The sequence below is a fragment of the Pinus tabuliformis genome, chromosome 4_2, assembly GCF_031772625.1.
Source record: "Pinus tabuliformis cultivar Carrire ecotype Pingquan chromosome 4_2, CPIR1, whole genome shotgun sequence".
NCBI lineage: Eukaryota > Viridiplantae > Streptophyta > Pinopsida > Pinales > Pinaceae > Pinus > Pinus tabuliformis.
In genome coordinates this window covers 688,550,014-688,561,227 of record NC_142304.1, presented here as the reverse complement: position 1 = coordinate 688,561,227, position 11,214 = coordinate 688,550,014, and the positions used below count along the sequence as shown (strand labels likewise).

Below are 11,214 nucleotides of genomic sequence, written 5' to 3'. Positions count from 1 at the left end.
GGGAGCCTGAAAACACATTTCTTACTTGGAAGAAACTTGGAAAATTCCTAAGCCAAGAGGGAGCTTAGGTACATTTCTTCGTAGGAATGAGTACATTCCGTTATTGGAATTGATATGTCCTCCCTAATTGAGAGGGAGAGATAGACACATCATTCTAGTCTTCACCTGAGAAGACAGAATGGAGGATTGGGTAAACATTTGGCATCCGATGCTCTTTGAGGATGAAATAGGACATCCAAGATAAGAGTAGTCGTAGTGCACTGATATTCTTTGAGGACTGGCTACCCAAGATAAGAATAGTCCAAAGTAGGTCATACTCTATGAACACCCAGGTGGAGTATGTACCTTGAGAGACAATGATTATGGTGTCTATGAATCATTGGTCTCGCCAGCATTGTGCTCTGATCATGTGGATAGAGTTGTTAGTCAAGGCCTTGCTATGTGACAATGCTGGTTGATATGATGCTATATAGATGGGTTACCAATCTGACTCTTCTTATGAGAAATTCTTTAGATTGAGAATGACCAAGTACCATTATGAATACCTCCCTAGTTAAGAGGGAGTGTTGAAAAAGTGTAACTAGGTTCAGTCTTCATAATGACATGCAATTATGATCTTTGTAAATGATGAAAAGGAGAGAATAAAATTATTATTGTAAGACTTGCTTCATGGGTTTTGTTGTCGCACAAAGTGTCTAGGCACTGTGACAACGCTTAGAGTAAGGGCTGTCACTCTTAAATCCTTACTCATTCTGTTTAGACTCTCTCCTAGACAAGTCAAGGGGGGTAGTCCCTAGGTAAATGGATGAGGATAGCCTGTGAAAAACAGACTCTAGGAGATTTTAATGATGAACAACTTGACGAAAGTAAACGAATCTCGATTAATTCAGATGAATAGATTAAACGCTAATGTAACCAAGACACGACCACAAGATAGAAACAATTATAGACTAGTGCCTTTATTTTCAATTAACCGTAGATTAAGTAAAACAAGTTATCTAGAACAATTTTCCAATATGTGACAAATAATGACAATCATGAATAATCAATATAAACGCCAAAAACTGTAACATGCAAGAGATTCTAGATTTAAAATAATTTTCACTAACTACCCAGATCTAGGATTAAACAACTTTCTCCTATAGTCAATATAAATTTTGAAACATTAATCATAGTGACAATAGAGAAATATAAAAATGCATTTAGTTACCAAATAACACTAAGGAACTTCAGATAAACAATTTAATTATTCCTTAGGCAATAACTTCAATGTGAAAAATGAATAAGTAAAATAAATCAAAGGGTTAATGAATCGAATTTTTAATGGGCCATAGGCCACGTTAATTTTTTTTAATGTTAAAGCGCAATTCCTTTAATTTATTTCTTTAGTCAATTTTTATTTTTTTATTTTTTAGATTTTTTTATTGTTTTAATGCTTTTAAGATTTAGGATTTTTAAAATGTTATGATTTTTAAATTTTTTAGAAATTTTTATGATTTTTTAAAGTTTTTAATTTTTAGAATTTTTTATGATTAAAAATTTTAAATTTTTTAAAGTGAATAAAATAAAAATAAAAATCATAGAAAAACAAGAAAAACGAAACTCTAAAGTATAACAAAACTAAACAAAGATTTAAATGAAAATGAACTAAACTAAATAAATGAAATCGGACTAGACTAAAAAAAATTAAAAATAAAAATGATATCTAACCTAATGCACACGTAAAACATTTAAACTAACCCTAACCAAAATACTAAAGCAATGAAAATTAAGAAAATCGAATGAGTTTTTGTTGCACAGCTGCAGGTCGAAGGAAGGTAGGAACGACGACAGAGAGAGAGGGAAAATGCTGGAGAACAAGGGCAACAATGGATGGATAGTCGCAGGGATGCGAGGGAGAAGATGGTCGTGGGAGAGGAGACTGCGTGCATGCAGCTAATGGAGAAGCTGGAGCAATGGGCAGCGAGGAAGGGGTTTAGATATGCGTGGAAGGGAAGGCAGCGGATTTTTGGATGCAAGTGGGCAGCGGACTAAAGAGCAACTGCGGGCTTGAAGGAGCTGGATGGAGCAACAAGGAAGCAAAGATGCAGGGAGAAAAGCTGCGAGGGGACTGAGGGAAAATCGCAGGGTTTAGGGAGATGGAGGCGAGAAAGGGCAGAAGACGCAGGGTTTACAACTGCGTATTAATGGCGCTGAGGCAGCGAAGAAGGTGCAACGAGGGTTGGAGGAAGCGGAAGGAAAGGGAAAGGCTGCGATGGTATGGAGATACAGACAACGCGGATTGAGATATGCGGATCTGGATGGAGAGATGCAAGCTTGTGTGTGTTCGCTTTGGAAATGGACACGCGGATGGGTAGAGAGGAAGAGTTGGGACAGACAGCGAGAAGGATGTTTGTGGCAGCACACAGGTGAGGGATCGAAGCAGCGAGGGTTAGATGCAGCGATGGAAAGCAGGGAGAGGGTCTTGAATGCCACTGCTGGGAGGATAAACAGAAGAAAAAAAACGCAGGAAGAAGCCCAAGTTTTTCCAGATCTTAAAAAAAGATTTTAAGGCCCAAACGAAAAAATAATTTCGAAATTTTCCAGAAACCAACAGTGAAATCAAATTCGAAACTTTTTGCTTAGGAAACCCAAGGCAACAGAGAAATTGTAGCCCAAGAATCGGAGAAAAATTTCCAGATCTAAAAAATTTTGGAACCCTTATAACTTTTTGCAGATAAAAAAAAAATTTAAAATTAAACCCCCGGATTGCTGAATAATATTCTTGCAAAATGACGTTGATGAACCTAGAGATTCAGATCTTACCCTCCAGGGCCTAGATTTGGACTCTATACAAATTTCTCCTTCAGATCTGTCACTGCAAGACAGCCAAAAACACCCAAATGATATATATAATGACCCAAAAAACTAAAACCTAGAAAACCCAAGTCAGAAAACTGAAAATAATTTTACAGATCTATGTACATGAATGGCAGATCTATTAGATCTAGGGAGTGTGAGTCTAACTCCGCTCCTAGATCTGATAATCTAAGGCTCTCAACAGCCAGACCTATTGATTTAGCACAAAAAATTTAAATTTTTTGAATTTTAAAAGAGTTACTGAGCTCAAAACCCTTCATGCATCACCCATAAAAAATATCTTATGATAAGCCCGGGATCAAATTAAGCTGGGCTATTCAAAAAACACGGATCGAGAGTTGGCTGGTTCAACCGAGAACTTCCCCGAATGCCTGATGATCTAAAAATCAATACTTTTTTGCAAAATTCGATTCAACCATCATCATAGAGCGAGAAAACGATAATAAAATTCAGATAAATAGAGATACCTGCTATTATATTAAATACTTAAATTATCATTCAAACCCCAACGACTAAGCAAGATACCTGTACTCAAATCACTCTTCAGAAAGCTATCATCAATGGCTAAAAAGAAGTCTATGCATGAAAATGACACATCTTACAATATTTTCACGAAGAGTAACACCAACAGAAATTAACCCCAAAGTCTTTCTTTATTGCTCATAAAAAGATTACAAGAGAGATTTTCGCTTAGTACACGATCCATAGATCGGATCAATTGACTGATAAATGACTTCCTATTTAAAAATAAATCTTCCAACGGCTAGTTCGAGTGATCCTCGTCAAAAAAGTCTAGACCGTTGATGAGGATTAAAATTTCTTTTAATCTCATCCGTCGAAATTTTAAATTATTGAGGAAATTCGAATTTTTCAATTAAATGAATTTTAATTAATTCAAAATTTAAAATTTTGAATTAATTTCCTCAAAATTTTGACTTTGACTTAACCCCAGGGACCAAAGGCTTAAAATTTAGCAAAATGATTAATTTACCTTAGTCCCTGGACCTCTTTAAATTTAATTTTTAAGGACCAATGAATTTTGCCTTCAGAGAATTTAAATTTACCTAGGGCTTAGAATTAATTAAACTTCTAGCTTAAGATTTTAATTAATTTTGGCCAGAGAATTTAATTAATTAACCTATGAGGGGATAATTTATTTTTCCAACTCTCAAGACCCTTTACATCATGATTTTCATATTTTTTACATCTCAAGGGGGAAAATCCATTTGCAAAAGACCATCACAGACTACCCAGTTCTGCGACACAAATATAATCTAGCAGATCAAGCAATTTGTAATAAAACAACCTAACCAAATAGTTAGGATTATTCCCAAATCACTTTTACATAGACTCGATCTAGAACACTAGGATTCCCCTAAGATCCCAGTGACAAAATCCATTCTGGCTTGGGGTAAGGTTGAAGGAAAACTCTGCCGACCATCCGAAAATGGATCGGTGAGACAAAAAACCTCCCGGAATGTAGATCGTCACTAGAAAAGTAGGTTTACCTAGGTGATTACATACACGACACGGATCTGCTGAGATTATTTACATTATACACATGCAGACTGGGTTTACATTATAAGATGATGATTAATCTGATGATGATAGCTGGACGACACGAACACATTGATCAGACACTATCCCTTTTGCGAAAAAAAGGGGGTGTACTACTATGGGTCGTTGACACGTAGTGGTCAATAGGTGTCATGAGCAAGGGACTTTATTTTAGATGGCTCCCATTGAGGGCCTTAGGATTTTTCATTAAAGTCAGAGTCAATGTCATGTATGAAGAGCTCTTCGTGAGCATCTGTCAAATGTATATGAGTCTATTAAAGTGTCTAGAAGCCCTCCAAAGACAAGCATTGTCCTCCTCTTCAAGTCGGCCTCCAAATGAATGAAACAAACGCATGTCGGCTTCCCATTTTGAAGACACACCTATTCACCTACTCATGTCGGCTTATTTATATGGATCAATCACTATAAATAGGAGTGAAGGATTTTCGCATTAACATAGAAATCAATTCGATACATCTCTGAGTTTTTTGGTAGACAAATGCAGAGAGAAGTTCGAATGATGGCAGAGTGAAGTTCGGATAGGTCTCTCTATGATGTCGGGTAAACAGTAGCAGTAAGAAGTGCAAATTACCTTTGAGATTGGAGTCACTGTTTTGATGCCCTAAACAAAGTCACATAGTTTGAGTGAAGGATATAGTTTAGACCTCCTTGAAGTGCGAATATGATCACAGTCAAAAGGAATTCAGATCTATCTAAATTCATTGACAAAGTGCAAAGATAAGTCCAAATAGGTGATGAAGGAATAACGAAGAAGTTTAAGGGCTGATCATATGAACAACAGTTCGGATTTGGGTGGGAAAGTCTCTGTGTCACAATAGATGATCACAAATCGAACAAATTGGTGGCAATGTTTTAGTGCTAAGAAGAACGAAAGGGAAGATGAGTCAAGAAGAGGAAGACAATCAAGAGAACTTGTGTATTGGTCTTGGAGTGGCTAATAGGTCAAGGGTCTTGGTCTTGGTATTCGTCAATTGGAATCTCTATAAGAAGAATTTGTGCTTGTTTTCCTCTCAATGAATGAGAGGTTTTGGCCTTGGCTGATTGCCTACATTCAGTGTCTCTTGTTTATTTTATGTTCATGCATTGGTTTCTGTTTGATGAAGAAGAACACTAATAATCTAAGAAGAAGAAGATTCTAACTTAAAGAAGCAAAAAGTATTCACAAGCGGTTACTAATGGAAGAGAAATCACCTAATGCTAATGCCCTAGATTTCTCAACAACATGTGGACCAAAGAGTCTTATAGAAGTTCAAAGGTCATTTAGGAGTCCAAGAGTCATGAGGGTAACTCAAGAGTCATAGGGGATATGAAATGCCATTCCTTTTGTTATAAAAGAAACCTCATAACTCAAGGAAAGGGCTTTTGGAATCTGAGAATTTGGAGAGCTAGCCTTGGCTTCTGAAGCTTGGCATAAGAGAGAATATCATTATTTGGAGAAGCAAGAAGTGACTTAATGTACCACTATTGGAGCTAGTGCCTCACCATTGTAACTTTGTACTTGGATATTTCATCTAATAATCAAAAGCTCATTGAGCCAACACACTTTCATGCATGTATCGTGAATAGACTATTCTTTAGATGTTTGCAGTGTATGTTATGTTAATATGTACTAAAGAAATTGAACTATTTCATTGGTTTTCTTGCTTATCTTGTTGAATGTGTGTTGTATTTTGCTTTAATGATTGTTGCGTCTGTGTTAACTATTTCGCTAGATAATTAAAGAATCTTTCCTTGCTCTCGTGTGCCTTTCTTAGGATAGTACTATTACTTTCCTTATAGAGACCCACTCTTGTCTCCCCTCCCGTGTAGGCCTCCTTTTACACATTGCAATTGGTATTTCACAATGTCAACTTACTTGCTGATTTCAAAGGTTATGTGCATACTCTTTTATGTTATTCATTGCAGCCAAGACAAACCTTGAATTATGGTGGCCAGGCTGATACTCTGGATGATGCTCCTACTCCATATGGTGTGAGTTCTAATTGGGACTTCACATCGGGGAGACCCTCTGGATGTTGGTGGTATCCAACACCATCAACATTCTGGTGCTAGAAGGAGGGCCATATGACAAGCTATGCCCATTGAGTCTGTTTTGAATCTTTCATCTTAAATGGCTCATCTCCAAATCATACTCCTGGGGTGGTTTTCTAATAAATCCAATTTTAAACTTTTAATCCCTGAGGAACCTCTCTAGAACTTGTTTCATTTAAAGTTTGATGGTGAGGGTGGAACATCCATAACCGAACATATATCTCATTTTCTCAAGTTTTGTGGATCTTATGAAATCGATTGTGAAGATGTTGCTTGTGTACTTTTGTTCATCACCCTTGAAGGTCAAGTTATCCGATGGTGTCATACCTTACCATCTGCTTCCATTCATTCATTTGAACAATTCCTCAAGGAGCTTCATCAAGCCTTTGCTAGGTATGATTACAAAGATGCTCTTAATAGGATTAATCAACTATGAATGGATCTTGATGAGTCAATTGAGGATTTTGCTAATAGATTTCTTCACCTATGCTATGAGTTTCCTGGAGAAGATACAGATTGGGGTTTCTTGAAATAAAAGTTTGAACACTTGGTTCAAATCTCTTTACAACATTGTGAATCTGAACCCTCGAATGATTCTCATCTCCCAATTTTTGCAAACCATGAGACACCTCTAAGTTCAGAGGAGGAACCTACTATTCCTTTTGCTCCTTGTCCTCTTCTTTTCTCAATACCAATCTGGGTGCCTCCTTGTGATTATGTTGAAATTGGGATATCTAGAAATCAAATTGCTGATCCGTCTATTCCACCTTCATCTATGATCTAGGTCCGATGGAGGATAATTTGGAATGGTTCATGAAGCCTAGGGTGAAGATCAATCCCTTGACTTCTCACGCTGATATTAACCCTCATAGTCTTGATCTTGAATTAGATTTGATTGAAAGGATGATCTCTTGAAGGGATATCTATTGTACTCTATCATCCCTTCGTCATGATCCCTTGTCCCTTGATCCGCTTGATTAGTCCCTTTCAAACTCTCTTGATTTTCAACCTGTTAATTCAAGCAGTGATCAGGTGCAAGGTAGTCACATTTCACAGGTAGAGGAGCAGAAAGGTGAAGATTCTTTTGATCTCTTTTCTCTTTTTCAAGATCCTCTATGTGAAGATGGTGTTTCTCCATTCTTGGCTAATATTGAATCTAGTAATCTCTTTAGATTATCAAATGAAATAAATTTGCTTAATTAGTCTAAAGTCTTGGGCGACCATCATTCTGATAATAATGACTCCATGGATGTATATGATGATGAATGCCCAAGTGCCCCAATTGATCTTTCAAAAGATTTTGATTTGAAAGATTTAGATCTAGAATCTAATTCAGTCAAAGAAGATTTTCTTATGGAAACTTCTTCTTCAACTCACTATCCCTGTGCCTTACTGTTTGTAATGCATTAACTTGTGATGTAAATACTCCTTGCTCTTCAAGTTCATCATCTAATCAACATAATTTTCAATTGACACAAGGTAGTGAGGTTATCCATGATGGAGAAAAAAGTAATGAAATTATCCAGCATCCATTCTATTCCTTATCATTTCACTTTTGCATGAGGACAACTCTTCAAATTAGGTTTCTCATGAGATTAATCCAATCTATCCATCCTTAGATGTGCAATTAGAACAATCTTATGACTTGGGTAATTTGTTTGTTGAAGTTGGTAAGTCTGATCAATCCAGTGATGTAGATGGCTACCATCTTGATAGTGGTGATCTTGGTGAAATTACTAGTAGTAGTTGTCCACACACCATCCATGATCTAATCCAATCTTCAAAATGCAATTTTACACTTCTTGAAAGTTCTGGGACTTGTCAAGCAGTTGAGGCACTTCAACTTCCATTGGTGGTTATGTCAGGTTCTCGCAATCTTGATAAGATCCCCGAACTAAGTCAGATCTGAATTGTCTCGCAAAATTCTTTCCTTTGCATGGTTTCATTGGATGCAAACTCTTTCTTGAAAGATTTGTGGTATTTTGGATATAGCTTGTCTAATTTTCAAGTTTTGGTTTCTGATCGGATTGAGGATTTTGTTTCAGTTGATTTATCTTCATGCAAATCTCTTGTATTAATCGCGGGTTTGGAGTGTATATCTTTCATGGATACACAAAGCTATGAAGCTGATCATTCTAAAGATTATCATTGGCTAAAGGATTCATACCTATCAGATACTTTTGAAAATAATCAGCTCCTAGTCTTTCTTTTGAATGTCACGATGCTAATCATTTTCATTATGGCATTAGATATCCTCTTTGTGCTAGTGAATTCTTGAGTTATTTGGTGAATCAAATTCCTCTTTTTTCACCCATCGTGTCTTGACTGGTTTCATGTATTCACTATACTAGCATTCATTTTCAATTCTTTCGATGATTGTGATGTCGGTTCAGTTTGGAACCAAGTACAAGGAAATGGTTTATCACATTCAACAACTGAGGAAGATGATTCTATTGTTCAAAGCATTTGCAATGCTGTTCAAACCAATCTATCTCTATTATCCACTAACCGTGAGTCTTATGCCTTAATCGGCCCATCTGATCATAATTCTGGTTCTAATAATTGTCATTCAATTAATCATTTTCCCACCAGTATATCGGATGATAGTTGTTTTACATCGATTGATCTTTATGATTCATCTTCTCACTATTCAGATACTTGTCAAGTAGTTGAGGCACTTCAACCTTCGCTGATGGTTATGTCAGGTCCTCACTATCTTGACAAGACTTCTAAATATGATCAGATTCAATTTTCCTTACAAGATTCTCCTCCTGATTCCATGCCATTAATTGAAAATTCATCTTCTCAATGGTTTCAGGATTTTCAAGAGGATGGTTTTGAATTTCATGATCTAATCTATGATTAGTTGGAAGCATCTTACTTAGCAAGCCCTTATGCTAATAACAGGCTTTGATCTTTCTTGATGTTTGCTAAGCAAGACGACACAGATGAAGGTACATTCACGAGTAACCTTACAGATTTGTTTGATTGTTATCCTAATCGAAAAGGTAAGGTTGTTGGTTGGTTAGAATTAGTTGTTATGGCACATCTTTTTGCATGTAGGAAAAACCTTTGATTTTTGTTCAAGCTATTCATGTTCTTATTTACTCTTTTGCCCATTATCATATATCAGTTTTAATTGCTGGTATCTTTGTGTTTGTAGGTTGGGAACAACCACAGTGGCTACATTGGAAATTTCATTACACTTAGCCTTGATTTCCTAGTTGGTTAGGTTAGGAGTAGGTCTAGTTGCATTCTAGTTTTCCTTTTATTCTCATCATGCACTTGCTCTCCTTTAGTCTTTCCTTTTTTTTCTTACTTTTGTCTTGAATATTGCTTTTAGTTTAGTTCTCCATTTGCTTTGTTCTTTTGGTCTTGTTTCTTTGTTTTGTCTTGTCTTTTCTTTTATTGTTAAAATTGGCAACTAGGGCCAAACTCCATGTGGGTCATCTTATTTATGGCAGCTGATATTTTTCTTGGATCCCTCTCATCGAGAGGTGTAGGATTGATTTAAAGATCATCCGATTCTGATAAGTATTCATGGAGTTATGAATTTATTTGTGTTATAAGACAATTCGTTAAGGTCGACCAACAACCAAATAAACCCCACATGTGCTCAACGTTTTAGTATAAAAGGAGATGACTTGAGAGTCATTTCTCACACACACTTCTATCTTGATTTCTCTCCACATGTCTTAGGTTTTAGTGGAAGAGAAATCTAGGAGTGGAAGCCCTAGACGCAGATAGAAGGCAACCCTAGACACAGATGGAAGGCAGCCCTAGACACAGATAAAAGGCAGCCCTAATGAAGATGGAAGGCAGCCCTAACACTATCCTAAGGCAGCCCTAACCTACCCTATCTCAAGGGTAACCTAGCTGCAGTTAAGAAAAGGATATACGTTGCCCTAATAGGTGCCGCAACAAAGTGATGGGTCTTTTGGAGGACTGAGCTGTTGTTAGGAGGGCCTAGGAGCTGGGCTAGAAGGCAGCGATACAAGGCCTACTTCAGCGAAGGAGAAGGGACGTTATGGTCACCCTTGTGACTACTTGAAGAGGCAGCAAGGTCCGTGTGAAAGCCGCAGGCCTGTAAGTATTTTTTTGATGGTCAAAACAACCCTCTACATGGAGCTGTAGGTGTCTCCTCAACCAACAAGGTCACCTACCTTGTAAAGAAAGGGAGGCCGCATAATTCAAGGTAAGTTATGGGCTGATAGTTGGACTGCTGTAGGTTATAGGAGAGTGCCCTAACCAGTGACTGAATTCTGTCCATGAACAACAGTACAAAGGTGTTGGATACTGCCACATAGGAGCTGTATTGTCACTAACAAATAGGACAACGGGACAACAGCATGTTGGGACGACAACTTCGATGGGACAGCCCAATGACATAGGACAACAATGACAATTGTGTAGCAGTGGCACAAGTGGGACAGCAGCTATGACAAGGCATCAAAGTGGGACAACAGCTATTACATGATAACAACAAGCATGGATAGCAACAAGCATGGATAGCATGGCAAGCATGGTGTAGCATGGATAGCATGGATAGCATGGCAAGCATGGTGCAACATGGCAAGCATGGACAACATGGCAAGCATGACTAGCATGACAAGCATGGTAAGCATGGCAAGTGTGGACAACATGGATAACAGTGGCAAGCATGGTGTTGTAAGCACATGAGACATGCTGTATGACAACATGGTTCAACAGTGGCACATGGGACAATAGTGCAACATAAGGTGCAAC

General features: G+C 37.4%; 1 protein-coding gene across 1 annotated transcript in view; it reads left to right on the top strand.

The window, feature by feature from the left end:
• Positions 1-11,214, top strand: part of LOC149171324 (vesicle-fusing ATPase-like) — a 492,059-nt gene that overhangs the window by 202,428 nt on the left and 278,417 nt on the right. The window lies entirely within an intron of this gene.